A 25,392-nucleotide genomic window follows, 5' to 3' on the forward strand; every position below is an offset into this window, starting at 1 on the left:
ACTTTTTGTTTATTGCCTGTTTCCCACCACCTGGGTTCCTGACAACAGCTTCTATGAATGAAGTATTGAGTGATAACATAAAATTGGCAAACTGAGAAATAAATATTATGCGTTTGTAATTTGGGCAACTATGGAAACTGTTCTCTGGCGGCTCAGAGGGTAAAGAATCTGCCTGCAATGCAGGAGACTGGGGTTCGATCCCCGGGTCGGGGAGGTATGGTAGAGAAGGGAATGGCTACCCTCTCCAGTATTCTTGCCTGGAGAATTCCATGGACAGAGAAGCCTAGTGGGCTACAGTCCATGGGATGACAAAGAGTTGGACATGACTGAATAACTAACACTTTCACTTTCAAGGAAATTGTAGCAAAAGTCACTTATAAATAGTAGCAGGTGTAAAAGTATAGTTAAATGCAGATTGCATCAATCTAATCAGTGCCTCCAATCCAGTCTTCACCCTCACAATAGTATGTTGAATAAATCTGTCTGGAGAGAATTAATGACGGTAGTGTTTTATGAACATACCTTTTCACTTAAGATATATTTTTTTCCAGTTGATTTTTATAGGTCATGTCTATAGTAGTAGTATAGTATAGTGAGGGTGTAAGGTAGATATATTATTTTCTGAAATTGTGTGGCATTTCTATGTGAAGAATGTAGAAAGCTGTGTGAATTTGGTCATAATATGTTCTTAATATCTGGAGTTGTCACAGACTTTAAAAAAATATAAAATGCTATAATGGCAATAAAAAGGATAATAATAAACATTAAGATGGTATTAAGAACTCATACAAAACTGGTTTGAAGGGGCTGGCACATGTTACTCATGGCCAACTGATAATGATCATATGGGAAGTGGTCATTACATCAATAATCTGATAAGTTGGCATTTTTAGTGAAGTCTAGATTGGAGTAAATAATCTGAGCTGGAATAATGTTACTTACAGAAAATAATGTATTTCCCTAAATACTTTGGGGCATAAAAACACCCTTGTTGTAAAGATTCATATACTCCCAGAGAAAAATGTTGATACAAACCATAACAATATCTGCTATTAGTCAAGACTGTTAAAACATTGTCAGTACCAATTTTTCAGCAGAAGTACACAGAATCCATGCAGTGCATGTTAAAATGAGTAAAATTTACTTAAATGTCAGTTCTGTATTACTAGATTCTATAATATTATATATATACTATATATATATATTACTCTATATTATAACAGCGCTTTGAAATGGACAGCGAGTATTGCAAATAAATCTTTGGAAGTTCATTATTATCCAACAAAATTATTGTTCACTATATCTGAAATAACAAATATATGGCTTTGACATTTAATCAGAGCATGAGCACGTTTATCGAATCGCATATTTGAGATGATTACTTCAGTAGAGCCCCAATTAAAAGCATGTGGATTTTAAAAATTCCTTTCAAATAAAGTAAAATGCACAATGCTTGTTTTACTTGAACAGATTCATTTTATTCTTTGCTTCATGTTCAGTTGCCTTTTCTTAAACATGCTTATTCTGAGTTTTTAATGAACAGAAATGACTGTAATGTAAGTATACAAAGAACAAACCAAAAACTGCTTTGTGTGTAACAAAGGACCTAGAAGGTTGCAACTGCCCATATTCCCCTGTGACTATTCAGTTGAATATAAACTGTTTACAGTAGAATGTGAAAGGAAGTTTCTATCTGCTCTGGGGTTGGTATTATAACATAAGTTGTTATAATATGTTTTATATGCCTACATAATTTAAATTATTAGACTTTAAATAAAGACTCCTTAATCCGAGTCCAAGAAGAAAGGAAGGAAGAAAAGGAGAGGACAAAGGAAAGAAAGAAGGAAGGAAAGATGGAAGACAATCTGGGTCTCTGCCACTCTCCTTTTTCACTTTCTAGTGAGAGAAACTCTGCTGCTGCTGCTGCTGCTAAGTCACTTCAGTCGTGTCCGACTCTGTGTGACCCCATAGACGGAAGCCCACCAGGCTCCCCCGTCCCTGGGATTCTCCAGGCAAGAACACTGGAGTGGCTTGCCATTTCCTTCTCCAGAGAGAAACTCTAAGTATTGTCTATTCATGAGCTTCTGCAACTCCCACTGCAGCTTAACTGTCTCTTCTCTGATTTAATAGAAAATTTGATTGTTTTTCTAGGATTTACATCCAGAGTAATTGTTTTTGCATTCTAATATAGTAAGAAGTAGATTGAATAAATGCATAACATATTAGATGCTATTAAGCAAATGATTCTATGTGGTACTGTTGAATAAATGTTCTCCTTTTCTCTTATGAACAAAACACAAATTTCTCCAATTATTTTTAAATTGATTGTTCTCTATTGTTGCTGAAGGAAAAGTGAAAAAAAAATCTGTTTGTGAGTTCACTTCATTTAATCTTATGTATGCAATTATTTTTAAATTGATTGTTCTCTATTGTTGCTGAAGGAAAAGTGAAAAAAAAATCTGTTTGTGAGTTCACTTCATTTAATCTTATGTATGAATAACTGGAACAACAGAGGACACGTTTATACAGTTGGGAACTTTTGCCTCCAAGACCTGGAAGGGACAGTTGTTATCTCCATCCTGGATACATAGTGTTTTCACACACTGAAACTTTAGTCCTGTTATCTTGTTATTTATATTATAAATCACTGCTATCTTGTAGCAGCCATACCTCACCAATCCTTGTCCTATTTAAGTCCCTGCCTTAAAATAATCAGCCCTTAACTTGAGACTTGGGTGGTGAAAAACCTCAGAGAGGGTTTTCATATAGCAGTCATGGTGGTGATAGAGGATGTATCTGTTTTGTTTTGTTTATATGCTTTTTAAGTGGGCCATTTTTCTAAAAGAGCATTCTGAAAATCACGGAACTTCCAGAAACTTGGATTGTTCTGTGGCTGATAATTGAGCTTTATTGTTTTTTTTTTTTTTTAAAAGTTGACTTTCCCAGTCTGAACAACATCAGGAGTTTAAAAAGTTACCAGACTTGCCAATGAATAAAGAAAACAACTTGAGTTTTTATTTTCAAGACCTTAACGGATCTACAGATTTGTGTCCATGCTTTTAGGTCTAAGTGGAGAAGTAAGTATGTAAGTAATGGATGAGTGTTCTCATTTTATTCATAGTGGAGATGTTAATTTTCTTTCTCCAGCATGCACAGATGTGGGTAACGTGATGTGTTCTGGGGTCCTGCATAGCCTCCTGTGAACAGGGCCTGATTTGTGTTCCTGTGAGTTTAAGAATATGCTTCTGAGAAAATTAATCATCTCCTATTTGCACCTTGAGTTTGTTTTCAGTCTAGAAAAATAAGCCTGTCCTTGCTGATGCTTTAAATATTGAGCTTTCAGTGTATTCCTTGGAGTATCATGCATAGATTTGATACATCAATAGAGTCAAATTGGCTAAAAGAGCTGTCAATGATAAAAGCGGGGATGCTATAAAAGACAATGGCCTGAACACATTCCTGTGACTCAGGCAATCTGTATCCATCTCTTTTATATATCAATGGATTTTTTTCTTTCCCATTTGCCTAAATTGGTAGTACATATAATAAAACTGCAAACAACAGAAAGCAAGCCCATTTTTTAAATTGTGAAAGAACAGAACTTCTTTCAGGAGATTTGTTCTCTTGGGGTGCAAAGAACAATAAAAATTCATGCTGTATTTGTGTTTTAGAAGGTACTTTGAGGTTTTTTTTTTCTCTCTTTCTCTTCCTTCTCAACAAGCTAAATAGCACATGGCAGTTGCCACAGCAACCCATTTTTGTGATTTGCAGAATACGGGCGCAAACCAGATGTAAATTGTCAGTCAATAAATCTCTCTTCTCATAGAAGAGGGTAACATATGCAGTCTTATTTGGTCAATTTATAAACTTTTGTGGTGTTTTGTTCTCATTTGTTCCTTTCCACATGCTGTCAGGAATTAGTATTCTATTCTTTGGCTGCATAATTTCTGAGTTTCATATATAATGTTAACTGGAATACCTAGATGGCAGAATTATAGAAGGCTGCTGTTAAAAAATGAAGATTATTTGACATCAGTTGTGCCATTTTTCAGCATATTGAACTATGAATTCTTTGGTTTATCTCATGGAGAAGAGTCAAATTAATTTTTATAGGGCATTTTAAAAGCCGCTGTGACTTTTTTACTTGGAAATCCATAATTTCAGTCTACAGAGATGGGTGTGCTTTTGTCTCCATGAATCCTTTGCTGTGGAAACAATTGCTTTAGGCTGGAACTGTTGGACGTCTAAGGCCCTGCTTTTGCTCTCTGTATCCTGGCAAGTGGGCCCACATTTTGGGTCCAACTCATTTCTAATAGCTATTGTAGTTGTACTTCCTCTTCCTTCCTTTTATCTTTTCTCCTTTCTTGTGTATAAGGCTCTTCCCTTCCCTCTGCTTGCCTTTACTTTCTTCCCCAATATTCCAGAAGTCATGATCCTCTCATCCCGAGGACATTTTTGCCTCTGGATGAATGAGAGCAATTGAATGAGAGCCTGGGTATTTGTGTGTATAGTTTTTAATTTGATAGTAATTTGATAGGTAGTGCAGCTTACACGTTATTAGGATACACTTGTATCTTTTCCCTTGCTGCCTGTTGGCAAGTCCTTCATCTTTTCTGTTCCTAATAAAAATCTTCCTTTCTCCATTTAATAATCTTTAGCATTTGTTCCAAAGAGCCACGGCCTGAAAAGACTAGGTGGGGGAATTCATGATGAGACATTTATAATGTTTAACACTATTTTAAACAATTGCTGGCAACCAGATGGAGTAGTTTCACTTATAATATCCCCTCCTTCCTTTTAAAACTGCTATCAGCAGCAATTGAAGTGATGGCGTTCCTTACTACACTGACAGCATAAGGATACATGAAAATGTATAAACTTGGAACATCAGCAGCAGATGTGAAAACATTTCTAGAACTAAAGATGGCATTTGGTAAATCTAAAGTAGATGGCAGCAGACATTGTTTTATTCTCTAGAATACTTTTGAATTGCGGCTTAAAGCACTGTACATTTATGGGAAAACAGGACACAGAGGGAGAGAAAGACAACTGTATGACCACTGTCCCATCTTTACCTGGGGTTTCATCATTTCCCCTCTACTAAACTAGCTCAAGCTGTGAAAATGGAGGTGTATATGCACATGTGTGAAGGAAGTAATGAAGGAATTCTTCAATAGCAAGAGACATTTTTCTAGCAAATTTGGCTTTCAGAGTGGTTGCTTGAATATAGGCCCAAACCCAGAGATACGAGTAGTGTTACACTTGGTAAGTGAGAGTGAAATTGCAGCCTTTCCCCCAAACCCATATTACAGGCATGTAACTTTTTACTTTGCCCCACATTGAACCCCAATACTACTACTACTTTTTTTTTTTGATATGGAGCATTTTAAAAGTCCTTATTTAATTTGTTACAATATTGCTTCTGTTATATGTTTTGGTTTTTTGACCACAAGGCATGTTGGATCTTAGCTCCCAAAACAAGGATCAAACTCACACACCCTGCATTGGAAGATGAAATCTTAACCATTGGGCTTCCATGGAAGTCCCTCCCCAGTACTTCTTAAGTAGCCAGTGCAAATGCTTTATTATATTCTCTTGTTCTCCAGCACTCTCAGCTATGTTCCTTAGAGGCAGCCTAGTGATTAAAGGATCAGACATGGGCTCTAGTTCTTCTTCTTCCTCTGTCATTGATTTCTCATCTATATAAATGGTGGTTGATAATAGTACTATGGGCTTCCCTAATGGCTCAATGGGTAAAGAATCCACCTGCAATGCATGAGACAGAGGAGACACAGGTTTAATCCCTGGGTCGGGAAGATCCTCTGGAGGAAGGAATGGCAACACACTCCAGTATTCTTGCTTGAAACATACCATGGATGGAGGAGACTGGCAGGCTACAGTCCAAAGGGTCGCAAAGAGTTGGACACAAGCTGAGCAACTAAGCACAGACACAAGCACAATAGTACCTCAGAGGGATGGTGTGAAAATAAAATAATGCATTAAAAGTTCTTAGTTAAAAAATGTTAATATTAACTGCTTGGGAAACAAAGTATTTACTAAATAATACTATTACCAAATTAATAAGTCATGCGTACATGCTAACTTGCTTCAGTCATGTACGACTCTTTGTGACCCTATGGACTATAGCCTGCCAGGCTCCTCTGTCCATTGGATTCTCCAGGCAAGAATGCTGGGGTGGGTTGGTATGCCCTCCTCCAGGGGATCTTCTGGACTCAGGGTTGGAACCCATGTCTCTTATGTCTCCTGCACTGGCTGGCGGGTTATTTACCACTCTTGCTACCTGGGAAGTCCAATAATACTCAAGATAATGGTCAAATTAATTTAGATTTTTTTGTAACAAATTTAGTTTGGAGGTGGCGATGTTAGAATAGGAGAAGTAGCAGACAAAATAGAGCTACTTGAATGACATTTGGCTGATCTGCATTAGAGGTTATAGAATTTTACTTGCCTTGTAGTTTTTGTTTGCTTTTTATCTCTGTGAGAATAACTCTTAAAATTCAACACAGTATTTGTTACCTCAGTTCTATGGTATGTCTTAGAAGAAGAAAAATTATTAAAAACCGGATACAAATAAATGCAGCTAGACACTGGTATAAACTATTAACAGTTGACAGATGTTAAGAAAAAGTCCAGTGTTGGTGTGTATGCAAGTATATATGTATGTGGCTAAATGCTTGTATTAAGTTGGCATTGATATTGATAGAGTGCTAGAAGTACAGTGGTTAAATATAAACCTGCAAAAATGCTAGCATAACTTTTTTGAGATGATGGGATAGGACAGCTGGTATCCATTTCTTAAGATATGGTTACACTTGGGGGGAAATAAATCTTAAAGAGATTATTAAAATGTAACTTAAATGTCATTCATTAGTACTTATAAGAAGGATTTTTCAAATGAGAGAAAATAAAAACTATATCTGAAGTCATTTTGATAAAAGAACACTCTTCTTTAAAAGAAGTTCATGTTATCATCAGCAATTTAAACACTTTAATTTAGCAACTCAGGGCTTTGCGTACTCATTATTCGATACTATGCATTCTTTTGGAAGAAAACCTATGACAGGATTTTTAGAAAAAGTTAAAAAATAAGTTTAAAATGAGATTTGTAATTTCAAAAACTGTAATTCTTTTGTATGTTATAAAGCTTTTAGGTTCCCAGCAAACAGGATTTTTAGAAAAAGTTAAAAAATAAGTTTAAAATGAGATTTGTAATTTCAAAAACTGTAATTCTTTTGTATGTTATAAAGCTTTTAGGTTCCCAGCAAACAGGATTTTTAGAAAAAGTTAAAAAATAAGTCTAAAATGAGATTTGTAATTTAAAAAACTGTAATTATTTTGTATGTTATAAAGCTTCTTAGGTTCCCAGCAAACAGGATTTTTAGAAAAAGTTAAAAAATAAGTCTAAAATGAGATTTGTAATTTCAAAAGCTGTAATTATTTTGTATGTTATAAAGCTTCTTAGGTTCCCAGCAAAGAGGTTCCCAGAATGACCTAGAGGCTTTTAAATTTGGGATGGAATATCCAAGAGGTGTAGACATTTCCAATAAAATAACCCAAAGAACTGTATCATTCTATTTCCATTTTCGATAATTATGAAACTTGATTTTTGTGTGATTGCCATTTTTTAAATTTGTGACTTTCCATTTAATAATTTCTCTCTATATATATTATTTGATTTAAAAATGAAACAAATAACTCTTCAGCTAAAACCACTTTAGAGCACAGATTCAAAATCCGGGTCCCAAGTAATTAACATGCTTGATGCAGAGCAGCAGCAACACATTAATGTCAGTAAAATGTCAATCTAAAGAGGCATCTTGAGGAGTGACTATATGATGGCATATTGGGCTTCTGCCAGACTCCAGCAGCAAAGAGTTGTACAAATATGGACCCTTCCCAGGGAAGAAACTGTTGGGTTTGTCTACGAGGTTGAGTTTGGGAACTTTTGGTCATAATGGTGCTTAAGAAAAGGAATAATCTGATGGGAGCATATGGTCCAGTCTTTTTGAAGCTCTGCCATCACAGTCAATGTGCTGTGAAATAACTGCTGGGCAAGGATTGAATCACCTGGCTTCTGGTTCCAGTTATGTTTTTAAGTAGTGAGGTCACTTTGAGCAAGTGACTTAATATCTGTAAAATCTCATTCAATTTCATGATTCTGTTATACCAGGTCTGAGCCCTTGTATTCTTCAATGGAATTTGAAGGCAAATGCAAAGAGAGTGTAGAATTGATACATTAAGATGCCAGTGGTGGCTTCTGGGTACCCCTCAGTTAAATTCCACACAGAATGTGATATCATCTGAAAACAGGAGTTCATGAACGTGTAGGGTAAAGGGTTTTGTCCATTACTGGTAGACATTCCTAAGGATACCTGATCTACCATCCTATAGACATCATCTGAGAACCAAGAAATGACTATAGGTAGTGGTCCTCTTTAGACTGGAGACTATTCTTACCACAATCTCACAGGCATATTAACTAAGAATGTCTACTTAAACACTCAGTCATATCCCTGTCAATCAAACTCCTGTCTCATCTAGCTCTACCCTATTCTTGTTTTTTTTCTTGGGAAAAATACAACACAATATACCTACTGCATGCGTATTCTGTATACATGCAAGCAAGTGATTGTTCATCAATAATAAGCAATTTTTCTAAACCTAAAATAAAAATGGCAGAAAATGGACAATGAAAAAAGATTTGACTCTTTAACCACTTGTTCTGAAAGTTTGAAAAATCATTAGGTGTCACTCTCAAAGATTCTAAGATTCTATGTTAAAAATAAACACTGAATTTGATGTCAATCATCACATTTACACCTTACTGAAATTTCCTTTAATGTTAAAAGTGAATCAAAATATAAAAATAAATGTATATGTTACATCTAGGCAATATGCTTCAAAATACTTTTAGAATATATGCCTTGTAAAATCTTAATAGAATGATACCTGTTAAGATGAGAAAATTTAGACAGATACAGTTCTAGTTGTTGTATTATACATCAGCAAATAAACGATGTACATAATTTCTTATCAATATCTCAATATTCTTTTCACTGACTTTGGATGCATTGTTAGTCATTGATTATATAGCCATGATAGGGCACATCTAAGTGAATGACTAAATCAAAATTATTTTAGAATATCTTTCCTTTCAAAGATTCATAGAACTCTCTATCAAGTAAATAGATAGAGTGGTACATTGATTTATAATTCAACATAATTATCTCAAAAGAAAAACCTCATGCTTAAGTGAAGTTAAGAACTGAATATACTACTACCTTCAGGGTTGAGTGGAAAGGAGAGTGAGGGCAGGATTGGTGGTTGAGGAGGAGTTACTGTTCTAGATAGGAAAACATTCTTTGCGGAGCAGATTTGAATTTGTAAGTGTTTGTCATTTTTCCTGGGTGTGCAGAATATAGAAAAATATAAAGAAGTTTCAAATAGTTCTCAAATCTGGTGAGCTATATTCAAGGGGGCAGGATATGGTGGTTGAGGAGGAGTTACTATTCTAGATAGGAAAACATTCTTTGTGGAGCAGATTTAAATTTGTAAGTGTTTGTCATTTTTCCTGGATGTATATAATGTAGAAAAATATAAATAAGTTTCAAATAGTTCTCAAATCTGGTGAGCTATATTGAAGGAGGAAGGATAGAGTTGAAACATTTTCTGCATGGTCAGTTTGCAAGGTATTTATGACCTGGAAAACTTCCCTTGTTTTATTCCTATATCCATTCCCTAAAAAATGGTAAAGATCTGAGATGTTCAAAAGTCCTTTCGGAATTCAGCCATAAACAATTTTTTCATTACACCTCTGAAATTGCACAAATTAATGGCATTATTCAAATAGAAAATCTACAAGTAATTTTCTTTTAGATTAGTTGTATTATAATAAGGGCTTGTTATATTGTTCATGAAATACTAATTGAGTCAGTCGTGTGATAAAACTGAAGTTTGACTGATTATTATATGTTTTCTGAACTTTGCTGAGAAAATTACAACTATAGAAAGAAACTATTGTTGAATGCTTCTGCATGAAAAGTAAAATGCTTCCCAAAGGAGAAATACATTATGCTTATTCTAATTTATATATGTTGTGGGAGGCAAATAGCATGATTTTAAAGCATGGGCTTTGGAGTCAAACATTCAGGATTCAAATCAGGACCCTGGTACAATTGAAAACTGGGCAAATGCTTCCCCATCCTAAGCCTCTGCTCCCTCATGTAGCTGAGGTATTAGGTGAGATGAGATTTGTAAAAACCTTAATGTTGAATAACTGTTGGCCAGCATCCCCCTTTCTCCTCTTCCTCCTCATCGTTATGTATGAGTATAAGAAATATCAGGGTCAGTGCATGTTATAGGATGCTCGGGGCTGGCATGCGGGGATGACCCAGAGGGAGGATAAAGGGAGGAGGGAGGTGGGAGGGGGGTTCAGGAGGGGGAACTTATGTAAACCTGGGGCGAATTCATGTCAATGTATAGCAAAACCAACCAATATAATATTGTAAAATAATTTGCCTCCAATAAAAAATAAATTAATTACAAAAAAATAAAAATAAAAAATTTAGATTGTAAAACCTTAAATGTATTTGCTAGTTTCAAACTGATAGATAAAATTCTATATAATAGTTAAAAAGGGTGATTATGGGATTAGGTGTTATGTGAATATATAAACTGAGATCCATATCATTCAAAGGAGAAGTATAGACATTTTGAATAACTTTGAACTTTGTTAGAAAAATGTATATTTATTTATATAGTTTGCATAGCATCAAATTTAATGTGTCCACTAAATAAAAAGAATTATAATCTATAGTTTCCAAATCAGTGAGGAAATAAAGGCATATTTTAAAAAAATTTTAATCAAACAAAATGCAAAAAAATACGACAAATAACAAACAAAATGTTTGTATGGAAAATATAACCAAAATATGAGGTTACAAATGAGTAAACATAATAAAGGCAAGTGCATTAAACTAACAAAAAAAAAAAAAGAAAATCAGGAAAAAAAATTAAAAAAATTAATTTAAAATTCTAAAAATATTTTATTTCATACCTGTGTTAGGTTATTCATGATGCACAGATATTTTACCTTTTATCACCTCCAGCTTAAATTCATTTTTCAGTTGCCTAATGATAATTTTTTTTAAAAATAGTTGACTCTGACAAGAAAAGACAGCTGAATATGAGCTCTTTCAACACTATTCTTTATCATTTGGAGAATCCTCAGTAACATTTGGCCCTAATTTCACATTCAGCTTTTTCTATGTAGGACAGTCAGATTGAAGGACTCCCCTGATAGTTCTTTGAGGAGGTCAGTCAGCGAGAAACGCTGAAGTTTTGCAAAGAGCTGGGATAGAAGAGTTTTGCTTAAGTTTTAGGTTTGGCTCAGCATGCTCTATTTGGAAAATGGATTACAGCTTTCATCAACTATCTTTACAGAGCTAGAGGCTTATTGATGATGAGGAGGACTGATTAATTTCATTGAAAACTGATGGTCATACTAGCAGTGAAATAGTGTTCAGACTGTTTTGACCTTCTTTGTTTAAAGGAAAATTCATGAAGAAAGGAGGGATCCACAGACTGGGCCTGGACCCCAGAAGGCTTGTTATACATAATGAAAATTGAGACTATGGCCTAAGCTTTGTATTTCTCCTTTGTGTCAGTTATTGTGCTGGGTGACCTCAGTTGAAGAAGCATGTTGAATTCTACTTGATGGAAAAATGGTGAAGGAAGAAGACTGTAAACCCATAAGGTGCCAGTTAAATAATCTGGCTCCGCCCTGCAGAAGTCATTTTAGTTGAGCAAGTGGATAGTGATACTCAAATACAACTAAGTAAATCATTACTTTTTCCTCAGAAACAAATAAAAGAAGAAAATATGAGTGAATGCTGCCAATAGATGATATCCTAGTATAAGAAGAATGCATTCTGTGAAGTGATAAATTGGGAGATTGTATTTGGATAGAGAATCTGAGATCTGGAAGGCAGTGTAGACTAGTCATATTTAGGTAATACCAATAAGGAAGCAGTGTTGCCTGGTGTACAAAGGCATTATCTTTACAGCCAAACTGACTGTCTAAATTAAGTGAGGCTAGTTGCTTTTTCTTCACTAAGTCTTATTCTCTCAGTTGTAAAGTGGGATTAATACTAATTACTAATAGAATAATTAATAAGAATAGTTTGATATGATTATTGTGAGGGGTAAATGATAAAAGGCACAAGAAGTGTTTAGCATTGTTGGGCACGGAAAATGCCTATGTGTAGTGTAATAAATGAGTCCTGCAAATATCATGATCATTTCCTGAGCCAGTAATGATTGTAAGAGACATAATGCAATTTTAACTCATAAGGTCTCTGCTAACAGTATTTTAGGTCATAAAACATGTAATTCTTCATTCCTTTGACCATTTTGTCCAAGAGCAGCCGAGTGTGACAGACACAGTTTATAGTCTAAATGAAAACTGAGACTTCGGTGTTTACATGGAATTTGCTTGCTCATTAAAAGTAAAGTAACTGATTAAGGAGATGGCACTTTGGCAAATGCTTCACTGAGTTTCAAAAGTTTGCTGAAACTCACTTTATGACACTTTGAGCAGCTATAGTGTCTGTGTAAAAAAACGTGTGGATGATCAACTACAATAAATGGAACAAATATGACTTATATGTTTGGTAAGTGAATCAGTTCATCTGTTCACAAAAAGAATTGACTTGGATGCATAATTGAAGCTCTATCTTATAATAGCATTTTACATGCTTTTCATTCAATAATTATTAGGAAAAGAGTGTCCAAGTTTTATAAGTGCTTAGAATATATTTCTTTTTCAGATATAGTGGTTGCATTATTTTTTTCATTCCATTCTCTTCAGTGATACAGCATTGCAACCTACGTTCAGGTTCATTTTCACCTCCTCTATTGTTTTACTCTCAATGCCTAGGCCATTAACCCCTTGGTCTTTGTGTAAATCAAAATACCATTTGTCTAGATGTAAATTACCTCCTGCCACTATTGAAATTTCAAAAAAGTCCATTATGATCCCATATACTGTCTGGTGTTTCTGATTTTTTGATGATTTTTTGATTTTCTGACTGATATTTCTGATAACAACAGAATTAAACATGGAGCCCAGAGACATTGTTAGCAAACAGCAATAAGACTGGTATGTCTCAGGCATATGAATAAAGCTATGAGAAAAACAGTCTAATGACATAACGGCCAATATGAATTGTATCTCAGAAAATACATGCCTGTTAACATTTTTTGAGTTTTATTTTGTTTTGAAACAAAACTAAATTTCTGATAATGTAATTTAAATGCCTTGACCTTTCAATGTGATGAGATTGTAACATATTATGGACCAAATTTTATCAGTGGAATAAATTTGCTGGAACATTTGCCCTTGTTTCTTTATAGTCATTTTATTAATATAATTTCCTAACTTTAGAGAGCATTGTAATAAAGCTCATTTCAGTCCTCTCTACCACAATGCTTCTTTAAGTATTTCCTGGAATCAAAATACTCAATATAACTTTTGCCACTAGTAAGTGTTGTAAGTCCAGAGACTTCCTGAAGGCCATTGCTTAGCCATGGCACATTAGCAGGCTCAATCCCAGGGTAATACATTTTCCCATTCCTGGAGTCATGGCTTTGTACAAGTCAGGAAACTGCCTCCTCTCTCACTCCTCAGGGAATTAAATCCCAGAGGTTTTAGGCCTCTGGAAGGAGAAAATATTTCTTGTTGATGCTAAGCCTTTAATTGATTCAGTGGGTCATTGGGGACTCCATGGGCCTTTTCAATGCAGACTTGGAAAAAAGTGGTGATGTTTACACTTCTTCCTAAACAGAGTAGCTATTATTTGTGGAATGCTTTACTTTTTGGAAGTAAAGCTTGGAAAGATAACTTTTGGAACATGTGTTTTAGGAATTTTCATTTATTCCAAGGATGACATTACTTATGAAAGATAAAATCTCCCTCAGGGCCCTCAGAATAATCTGAATAAATTTACTGGCATTTTGAGTTCTTAGTGTGCCATTTTCTCTCCAAGACTAACTAGAAAAGAGATGCCAAACAGGCTGCTTTTCTAATAGATGTTATCCATTGGTAGTGCTTCAAATGACTTTGAAGACTTTGCTCATACTTTTCCAACAATCTGGAACATGCCTGAAAAACTTACTCATCACATTTTATCCAGTTTTTGATACCTTTGCCAAGTATCTGTTTATCAGAGTGCTAATGCTGTCAGACAAACATATGGGTGAGTAGGTAGACGATATGCAGTCTTTTTCGCCAAGAATAGAGGTTGGTTGTGTGTGTGTGTTTCTTTAATTTATCTTGGGTGTATTATTAGCTATGATTGAAATTAAGAAGTACAGATTTTTATTTTTATTTTTTTAATTGCAATGATCTATCCACTCATACTGTGGTATGGTGCAAAGGGCACAAATCTTGAAAGGATTAGGCTAGAGTGTGATTTCAGAAAAAAAAGAAAATGCACATTTACTGATCAGCTCACAAAGAGCCAGGTACTGTGACTGGTGCTGTACCATCTTTGGATTCAGGATACCCACGCCCTCCACGTGTTAATTCCCTTACTGTGGGAAGTCTTTAACCTCGCAGAACTTCATTCTTCAGTCTTACAAGAAAAATGATGATCATCATTACTCCCCCAGCAGGTTGTTGGGAGGAAGAAACATAATTTACTCTGTATACAGGATAGCTCTAGAAAAATCACAATTACTTTTTTTTTCTTCTCCTTTACTTCCCCAAAGTTGTAAAGTCAATTCATTACTATTATCTTAGCAAAATTTGGAGAGCACACTGAGAAAGAGAAATTTGCTAAGAAGAAAAAAAAACAGGGCTGTGAAATTAAGGCGCTAGCTCATTGTCTACAGTGGTTCTCACCCTAACGATGGAAATGGAAAGGTGAGGCAGAATGGGGAGATGGCGAGACGAAGGTAGGTATATGAGCATCTCCTCTGTGAGGTGCAGAAGCAAAACATGAGAATGGACACTGCACATAAAGAGGACACCTGTAAGTGCCTTAAAATATGACAGTTGAACCCAGTAAAAAAGGATTGGAGACTCTCTTCAGAATTCCTGGGAACTCTGAATTATAGTGGAAGACCAATAGTTGACTAGGTGAAGGACAACAGTATTATTATTAAGATGTTTTAAAACCAGGGCAAGGGTCTAATTTTTATGACTCATTACAGAATACAGTAGACTATATGCCAAAGGCAAATTATGACTTTGAAACATTGGTTGTGAGATACTTCAATGAAGTGAAGTTGCTCAGTCATGTCTGACTGTTTGCGACCCCATGCACTGTCGCCTGCCAGGCTCCTCTGTCCATGGAATTCTCTAGGCAAGAGTATTGGAAGCCATTCCCTTCTCCAGGGGTCTTCCTGCCTCAGGCATCAAAGCCAGGTCTCCTGCATTGCAGGCAGATTCTTTACCGTCTGAGCCACCAGGGAAGCCCGAGATAAATAGTTATTGCTTCTATTGTTGACTGTCTGCTCTAACTTTAAGAGTACTTGATTATCTGGATAAAAATCTACTTAAGGATTTTTTTGGGGGGGTGGGTACTCGTATCTATCAGCCTTTTCTTATACTTTATAAAGAATATTATCTTTGGAAGAGGGGGTAGGCAGACCTTTAGCAGACTATTGGAGGGATCACTGTAGGACTTCTGCCCTAGACCTCCATAAATAGCTGAGTGTGTTGGGGTAAAGATGTTAAACCCTTTGGGCCCCAGTTTCTTCACCAGTGAAATGAGCATATTAGAGCCTTTACTGAAGGTTGTACTACTATTACATGAAAACCTCTTCCCCGTCTTCATTTCCCCACACCGAGGTTGTGTAATGTACTTTTATGAATGGAAAATAAATACCTTAAAAAATAGCCCTCAGTTAAATGCAAATATGACAATTATGCAAATATATAATAATAGATAGCCCAATGGGCACTGCATTTCTTCACAAGACCATTTGGAATCTCTGCTCCCCAGTCTTAACACTTTCTAAACAGCGTCTGCCAAGATTTAGTTCTACTCCTCTCATCAACGTAAAACATTTGTATTTCTCCCTGTTACTTCTTTTATCCTCTGGCACCACCTACTTTATTTATGTGAAGTTTGATTGCCTTTTACTTTGTGGCTGAGGGAACAATTGCTGTCACATTCTACTTGCTAGGTGTCCAACCGGACATCACTTCATCGGGGATAGGCAGGGAGGTGTTCACTGCGCTCTGCACAGGACCTGTGTTCAGTTGCTACAATGGGAAGCTTTCCTAAGTGCTGGTTGTGTAGCCAACATCAGAGTTTTATCTTTGGCAGCGAGAATAAGATGCTGATCTGTTGCCTCATGTTTACCTGCTTTATTCAGTTGCATGGGACCAAGGAGTGACACCTAAGTGGTTAAACCTTCACATCCAGGTCTCCATGGCCCATTTAGGTGGCTGCAGATGTGTCCAGTGTTTATCCAGATTGGCCAGAGCAACAATATTTTAAATTATTCTTTGGGGGCATCTTCACTGAAGCTAGAAGTAGGGACTCATTTTAGCATGCAACTAGCTTCCTTTTAAATGATCTCCTTCAGATTCCTCAACAAATATCTCATCTATGACTATCTTCAAGGGCTGCTAATTAAGTAATACTATTTAATTTACATGTTAGTTTGTAACTCAGATTACAAACCTTTCTCTACAACATAATTATTTTGTAGTAAACATCACAATGTCACTTTACAAAGGCATTTTTCACCAGGAAAAATTCAGAGTGGAGGGGAAGAAAGTAAAATATTAAACCATTTTATGACCAAAAAAAAAAAAAAGAGAGTAGGTGTAAAAAAGAACAAAAATAACAAAATACAGTTAGTGAATTATAAGTTGATTATGGTTTTCATAGGTCCATAAATTGCTGGTTTAAAAAACTGATAACATGGTGTTTTAAGCCATTAGCAGTAGTAACAACAACCAAAGGTAAAAATTCCACCTACTCATCAGCATTCTAACTCAGCATGTTGCCTGTGACAAGCAACACTCTGAAAAGATGGTCCTTTGATGCTTGTCTTGCCAGAAAGCTATTATTTTTGGTATAGCTACATGATGTGGGGAGACTGTGGCTTAGTTTTCCAGGCATGCTGATATGTCTATCAATTGGCATTGGTAGATGCCAATCAGATCACTAAACTCCCTGGCACACATTGAGTGACAACCCTGGGGGCCTGGAGTGATTGTATCTCTCAGACTCAAGTGGGCACATTATTGATCTCCATAATCCACAAGATATGTATGTGAGCTTTACCAAGGTTAAAGAGTGAATCCACTGTTCTTAGGTGTCATTGATTGTAATTTTAAAAGAGGTTGGGTAGGATTTAACAATGTGTGTGTTTGGTATGGAAAGTTTCCCCAGAAAAGGTCTGAGAAAAACTGAAATCAATACTGCAATGCTACACTATACAGGAGTTTGAAATCTGGAGGTTGAATATCAGCTTCAGGCTTTTCTCTTGGCTAGGTGCTTAGTGGGTACCTCCAAAATATCAGAACTGTTCTGTGGCAGAAGGCACACTCCTAGTGAATAGCAGAAAAGCAAATGCTATACCTTTTCCTCTTTGTAATAAATCATTTTGTTTTTCTATAGATTGCGTGTGGTATTTGAGGCAGAGCAAGCAAGCCTGCCGATATTTCAAGCTAATCCTTCAGCATCTTTCATTTTTCACCCTGAGCAGGAAACCTCTTCTTAAACTTGTTCATTTTACAGAGGGAAAATCGAAGCCCATGGCATGTTGTCAGAGCTGCTTTATTGTCATCATTTACAAAGGTCACTGGAATTAATTGACTTCTTACATTACATATTATAAAGTGACTCATTTTTTGACACATTTATGGGAAAGTGGCAGGATCTAAGTGGCTGGTTATTGTCTCTTGCTTTCGGCTCATATTATAAACTAGAAAACCAATAATAACTCTGAAATCACAGTGGTAGAAAAAAATAACCTGCAGTTCAAAAGAAGCAGTCTCCATTAACTATTTGGTTAGCTGAACTAGAAGAAGGAAGGAGAGAACTCCTGAAGATAAAATGTAAATACTTGGTTTCTTTTACTGTCTTTACAGGATCCTTTAAGGGGGGTAGTGAATGTTTCCATGAACATACTCATGTTCTAAGTAGCTGGCTTCCTTTTACATGACTGGAAGTATAAATTAACCCACACTGTATTCCATGAATCATCACTGCATGGATGCTCATAGTTTACTGAGAGTAATTCTGTCTCAAAGGCATTGCTTCTGAAACTAAAGAGAATACAGGGTGTAAGCAGTATTTATAGTGTGAGGGCACAGTATGTTCTAGGTAGGTTTTGCGAATCCTTATTTCTTCTTTTTTTTTTCACATTGTCCCCTTTTCACTAAATGAAGAAGGTCCGACTCATTCTCATAGCTTGCTTTCACGAAAATTAGAGGCACGGAAACAAGGACATATTGTTAAAAATGAATAAATTAGAGGTGAATTAAGCCTGCTAGCTGAGTAAGAGCAAAGGGAATATAGCAGTTGGTTTGAACAATCTTCTTAAATAGGAGATATACTTTAAAGCCATCCTGCTGCAATCCTGTTAATTACCAAAGAAGATTAGAACTCTTCTGGTTCATCGGATCCTTTTACCTAGAGTGTGTCAGTTGCAGCTGCATTAGCAATCAGACATTTGCACTGTCCCTTCAGACCAGTGAGGGGATGTTATTAAAGGGAAGTCATTTACCCCAATCCGTAAGATGTAGCCTGGCAGAAATTCAGTAACTGTTTGTGATATGCTCTTTCCGCCACTCTGCTTAGTGCTTTTACTCTTGGCTTAACAGCAGCATTTGCCTTTATCTCCAACCAGTAGGTGAAAAAGGGAGAAAAATGCCCCATCTCTGGCGTTGGTTTCACAACGCAGAATGATTTGTGATCTGCTTTTCATTGCAAATAATGTGAAGAAAAAGCAAATATCCCCTAGCTCCTCTCTTCCTCTCCTTTTCTCCTCTGGTCTTCTCTCTTGCTGTCCCCTTCTCTCTCTCTCTCTCCTTCCCTACTACCCCCAACCCCCAGCACTGCTTTTTCTCTCCCACTCACATCCTCTGATGGGCGTTCAAGCTAGTAAAATTCATGCTGGAGAATCCCACAAACACAGTAAGGCATACACAGAGCCCGAGGGCTTTTGCATTAGAATTTCGTCTCAAAAGTGAAATGGAAAGAAAACTGCTCTCAGAATTCACACAAGAAGAGAACATCAAAAGAGAATTTAAGTGTTAAAAAAAAAAGCATCAACTGAACAGGAAAGAGAGCATATTTAAATAGAAACGTATATCTCAAACTTACCCTGCAAAAGCGGTTTCAGTGCTACACCCCCTTCCGTGTCCCTGCGTGCTGGATTCCTCAATTCCTTAGTTGCGATAATCACATGGTTGTGTTCTTGCCCGGGTGGAAACTGGTGCATACGTGTGTGTACCAAAGTATACACAAACGTGTACTAGAGGTATTCACACAAGCAAGCGAGCTTATCTCTCTATGCTAAAATATAAACGAAGGCGGGAGGCTACGGCGAAGATTCCTTCTTTTTCCCCGAACTCTTTCTCTCAGTCAGCGGCAGGCTGAGCCTTTCAATCCAGTGAAGAGAGATCCTGGGAGCTGGCTTTATTTCTCCTGGTTTCCATGGTGGTTAGTGGTGTGTCGTTCACCCGATCAGCTGTCACACTGACATGGTGCTGCCTGCTCAGCGGTCATTAATAACTGAACACCCTCCACTCCCCAGAGAGGAGCCAATCGCTTCGGACTGCCAAGATGTAGCACTCGCAGCTGCTCGCGTCTGGTTGGCTGAAACAACCTGTCTGTTCTATGACACTGCTGCTTAGGATACAAATAAATGAAACAGGCTTGCTTGTTTTCTTAGGTATCATTCCCTCCCTCCCTCCTTTCCTTCCTTCCTTCTTTTTTTTTTTTTGAGGGGGAGGAATTTTTGACAAGTTTTCTCATTTTTGGGTTCTCAGTCGCTCAGACACTGTTTTCTCTCTGAAAACAGCAGGGCACATTACTAACAAGGATTTCCCAAATATTAAAAGCACCTGGGAGAGATGCAGAGCCTCAAACGACTCCTCTGAGAAGTTCACCAAAGGCAGTATAATTTAAGAACAGCTTGAAACTGTTTTGAGTGGCATTTGGTTTTCTGTAAGTCCTGCTTAATTTAGGATATGTGTTTGCTGTTCAATAATCTTTAAAAAAAATTTTTTTTTAAACAATGGCTTTTCTTACCTGGAATGACTAGTTTTTTTGTTTTTGTTTTTTTAAGTAGCACATATATTTGCTTCACTACATTTCAGTACATTGGCATATTAAGGGGGTGTATATTTTTCCAGTTAACATTCAGCCACTTCTCCTTATGTGATGAAGTTAATTTGCCAGCCACATGTGAATGAGTACATGTGCCGTGGTGTTTGTGTGTGTGTTGTGGGGGGGGGGTATGTGTGTGGGTGTATGTGTGTTTAGGGTGTATGTTTTACTACTCTGGGAAAGCATTTCTCCTGAAATAAAATTAAATCCTCAAGAAAATGATTTCTCTTTGTTCTTAGGCCTGCTAACTCCGAACTTATATTTACCAGAAAAATATTCTCTGTAAACATATGTAAAACACTGAATTATCTGAAATTTAGAAAAGAAACACAGCAAAGCATAACAGTGTATATTTCTTCAAGGACATCTGTGAGCAAATAGACAATAGTTTTTTAAAATGCATGTGTTAAAACCTTAATTAGCATGCTAGAGAAACATTTTGTTGAAAACCATGATACATAAGGTTTAATTTAGCAACAGGTCAAGAAGAGGTTAGATTCATGACTCCAACCCTAGTTTTGAGAGACTACCCTCTAGTGGAGTAAAAAGAAATGGCATTTTCATGTTACTGGATTTACTGGGGGTGGGGATGGTGGCGGGGGGGAAGCTTCACATCTAATTATTCTTTAAGTATTTATTGAAATGACATAGACCAACAGTTTACCTTTATTATAATTGTAATACCAACTTTGTTTCTAACTACTAAGTATTTTCGCTCTGTGGTTTTCTTTAAAATGTTCCCAAATGCTTTTTTTTTTCCTTTTAAAAATGTATTCAAATAATTCTTAACCATTTGAATAAAACTAAGTTCAAGACAAAAGTAGGTTCTCCATTAACCTAATAGCACATATTTCAGAATGTTACTGCAAGATTTTATTCTTTACACTAGGCACTCTAGCACTTCCTCTGTAAATGTTAGGAATTTGTAGTCCAGTGTTGGGGATGTTGTGATACCCTTTGTTTATACTTAATTTAATGTACTTGTGATAATAGTAACTCCCCCCAGTTTTATTCTCTCCAGCTCCAGTTTCTTTCCTATTCAAAATAATTTCACCACTGGCAGATTTTTATTTTCACCTATGGAAAACTTATATTAAAATTGTGTTAATTACTTGAAAAAGGAATTTGAGTTTTATACCACTGGTTCCCTAAGCATTTCATTTTGATTGATTGGTGTTGACCATCTAATTGACAAATCCAATAATCAAACCAAGTATAATGGCCTCCCATAATGAGAGTGAGTAGTGATAATCAAGCAGATAGATGATTAAACTACTTTCATGGTTTATAAATAAAACCAACAATTGTAATTATTATAAATTTTAGTCTCCTTCAGATATCAAAAAAATCTAAGTTTTAATTTATCAAAAGTGGAATATTTTAAATGCTACCTTATGCTCTATCATAGGAAGTTGTTTAACTTCCTTTGCTTACCTTTTTTGATATATGGGAGATGAGATGGCTTTTCTTGCAGTTGTCCTTTTTGTGTAGGTACATGATAAGTTCAAAAGATTTCATGGGACATTAGAAGTGAGATTTTAGTGTGAGAGAAAGTAACTGACTTTGGATGAGAAGATGAGGATTTTGTTTCTTGGCTGTAGTTTCCTTTTTGCTACAAGAATAGCAGCTGCCGAGTAGAAGCAGTGTATGTTTTAGATGATTTACTTTTCCATCGCATCAATCATTTATTAGTAATGAGAGGTCTCCAGAAAAGACACATTAAATTATTTAATTATCACATCTGTGTAATACAGTACCATGTGAAGACTTTAAATTGTGACAGGATGAAGATTTCAGGGCTTTTGAATTGGCACGATTGTGAATGGTCATCAAATGAGAAACATAAAACCTTTAAGCTCGAATGCCTTGAGTCCTAAAGTTTAAGAGACTTAATATGTATACACTTCTGGTTAGAGAGAGCAAGACTAGAACTCCCCAGGTCGTTCAGGATTTTTCTGTTATATCACCCTCTTAGTTCAGTTCAGTTCAGTTGCTCAGTCATGGCCGACTCTTTGCGACCCCATGGACTGTAGCACGCCAGGCCTCCCTGTCCAGCACCAACTCCCGAGTTTACTCAAACTCATGTCCATTGAGTCAGTGATGCCATCCAACCATGTCATCCTCTGACATCCCCTTCTCCTCCCGCCTTCAATCTTTCCCAGCATCAGGGTCTTTTCAAATGAGTCAGTTCTTTGCATCAGGTGGCCGAAGTATTGGAGTTTCAGCTTCAGCATCAGTTCTTCCAATGAACACTCAGGACTGATCTCCTTTAGGATGGACTGGTTGGATCTTCTTGCAGTCCAAGGGTCTCTAAAGAGTCTTTTCCAAGACCACAGTTCAAAAGCACCAATTCTTCAGTGCTTAGCTTTCTTTATATTTCAACTCTCATATCCATATGTGACTACTGGAAAAACCACAGCCTTGACTAGACGGAACTTTGTTGACAAAGTAATGTCTCTGCTTTTTAATATGCTGTCTAAGTTGGCTATAACTTTTCTTCCAAGGAGTAAGCGTCTTTTAATTTCATGGCTGCAGTCACCATCTGCAGTGATTTTGGAGCCCAAGAAAATAAAGTCTGTCACTATTTCCACTGTTTCCCCATCTATTTGCCATGAAGTGAAGGGACCGGATGCCATGATCTTTGTTTTCTGAATGTTGAGTTTTAAGCCAACTTTTTCACTCTCCTCTTTTACTTTCATCAAGAGGCCCTTTAGTTCTTCTTTACTTTCTGCCATAAGGGTGGTGTCATCTGCATATCTGAGGTTATTGCTATTTCTCCTAGCAATCTTGGTTCCAGACCCTCTCATCTACTGAATGATTGATAGATTTTCTGCTTTTTCTTCTTTTCCTTATTCTTTTTTTTTCTTCTTATTTTGTTTTTTTTTCCCCCCTTTAGAATCCACTGCAAATACAGTGTATTACTTGCATATGCATGACAACTACCTGAAATAAATGTATGCAGGGTTTCCTGAATGAGGACTTAGTTTTAATGAACATGTATTGAAATGATTTTTAAACATAAATGAGTAATTGTAGCCCTTGAATTATGTTGATAGAGTTCTGCCTATATCATCAAATAAGAAAATATATAGGTGCAATAAATATTTATTTGTTGATTTAATGGTTGAATTTAAGTTACTCATTTGTGAAGGTTTATTGCTATAGCTGAAACTCCAATACTTTGGCCACCTCATGCGACAAGTTGACTCACTGGAAAAGAGTCTGATGCTAGGAGGGATTGGGGGTGGGAGGAGACGGGGATGACAGAGAATGAGATGGCTGGATGGCATCACCGACTCGATGGACATGAGTTTGAGTGAACTCCGGCTGTTGTTTATGGACAGGGAGGCCTGGTGTGCTGTGATTCATGGGGTCGCAAAGAGTCGGACATGACTGAGCGACTGAACTGAACTGAACTGATTGCTATTTTCTGGAATCCTAAACAGGGTTTGCCTGTGAGCTTTTGTTAGAGAAGTAATTTACGTAGTGAATCAGAGCACAGCTTCTGGAGACAGAAAACCTGGGTTGGAATGCTTACTTTGCCACTTTCTAGCTTTGTGACCTTGAGTACAAATTTAGCATCTCTGTATCTCTATTTCCTCCTAGGATTGTTTTCAGAATTGAAGCAGTTAATATATATAAAAGCTTAGAAAAGTATCTGAACATAGTAAGTCTAAACGAATGTTTGAAATCACCGTTACTTGTCGTTATTTTCATTGTCATAGTCATCATTATTTGTTCCACTGTGTCCTTTGGGGTGCCCTTTCTACCTTCTATTCTAAGTCCCTGCCTTTCACTTGTTCCATTCTAAGTCCCTGCCATTCACTTACCAGAAATAAGTTAGTTCGGTTCAAATGCTGCTTCCCCCATGGAATCTTCTCTCATGTCTTCTCTCAAGACATGATCTCTCATTTAACCCATACTAGCATTCATTATCGGAGAAGGCAGTGGCACCCCACTCCAGTACTCTTGCCTAGAAAATCGCATGGACAGAGGAGCCTGGTGGGCTGCAGTCCATGGGATCGCTACTAGTTGGACACGACTGAGCGACTTCACTTTCACTTTTCACTTTCACACATTGGAGAAGGAAATGGCAACCCACTCCAGTGTTCTTGCCTGGAGAATCCCAGCTACGGCAGACCCTGGTCGGCTGTCGTCTGTGGGGTCGCATAGAGTCGGACACGACTGAAGCGACTTAGCAGCAGCAGTAGCAGCATTCATTATCCCTCCTATCACGTCGCTTTTTAAAAATACATTATAACTGTTTCTGTAATTTCTCTTTATAGTTTATAAGATTCTTCAGGAGGGATGGTCTATATCTTATTCAACTTTAGTATCTATAACATGTAAAAATTGTTCTTTCCTGGTATTTAATTTTTAAGAGTTACTTAATCTTCACAACATCTCAAGATATTTTTATCCTCATTTGACAGTGTAGGAACATTGGCTCAAAGAAGTTAGGTTACTTGCTCTGGTGTCCCAAAACTATAAAATAATGGAGCTAAAGTTTGAACTCAGTTTGGTCTGCCTAAAGAGTCAAGGCTCTTTTTACTGCACAGGATACTCAGTATTCATTTGCAAAATAAATGAATGCTTGATTGATGACTGAGCTAACCAATTAAATGTAGTTCGCAATAAGGGATGCTAAAATTAGAAATACTATTTTTAAAAGGGAATACATTTTATGCACTAGACAGAGGATGTTTTTATATAGTTACTGTTGTTCAGTGTTAATGACAGAATTTTGTATTGCTGGCACAATTTGAGAAATAGAGCACTGAAGCGATGTAGTGGATGGTTGGGAAGATGAAGTGATGTGTTAAATACATGTGAATGGCCATTGATGAAGAGGTGCTGACACTGAGCAGAGAAGATCTTCAGTGGCTTGTTCTTCCTCCTCTGATTCTGATAGCAAATTTGCTTTTAAGTTAGAAATAAGATGAAACGTGAGGAACTTGCTCATTCCTTTATTCTTTGCTTTCAGGGGATTGACTTCAACTTCTTCTCTAGACAT

At 36.6% G+C, this 25,392-nt stretch overlaps 2 protein-coding genes across 4 annotated transcripts in view; one reads left to right on the plus strand and one right to left on the minus strand.

Annotated features, from left to right (window-relative positions):
* The window catches only part of LRRN3 (leucine rich repeat neuronal 3), a 40,336-nt gene extending 20,552 nt beyond the window's left edge, over positions 1-19,784 (minus strand). Inside the window, exon 1 of the mRNA XM_055420856.2 lies at positions 19,371-19,784. The gene's annotated coding sequence lies outside the window, so the exon portion shown is untranslated. The remainder of the gene's footprint in view (positions 1-19,370) is intronic.
* The window catches only part of IMMP2L (inner mitochondrial membrane peptidase subunit 2), a 1,017,589-nt gene that overhangs the window by 505,175 nt on the left and 487,022 nt on the right, over positions 1-25,392 (plus strand). The gene's annotated exons all lie outside the window — the stretch shown is intronic.

The sequence above is a fragment of the Moschus berezovskii genome, chromosome 3, assembly GCF_049115385.1.
Source record: "Moschus berezovskii isolate FMDL1 chromosome 3, NW_MosBer_1.0, whole genome shotgun sequence".
Taxonomy (NCBI): Eukaryota; Metazoa; Chordata; class Mammalia; order Artiodactyla; family Moschidae; genus Moschus; species Moschus berezovskii.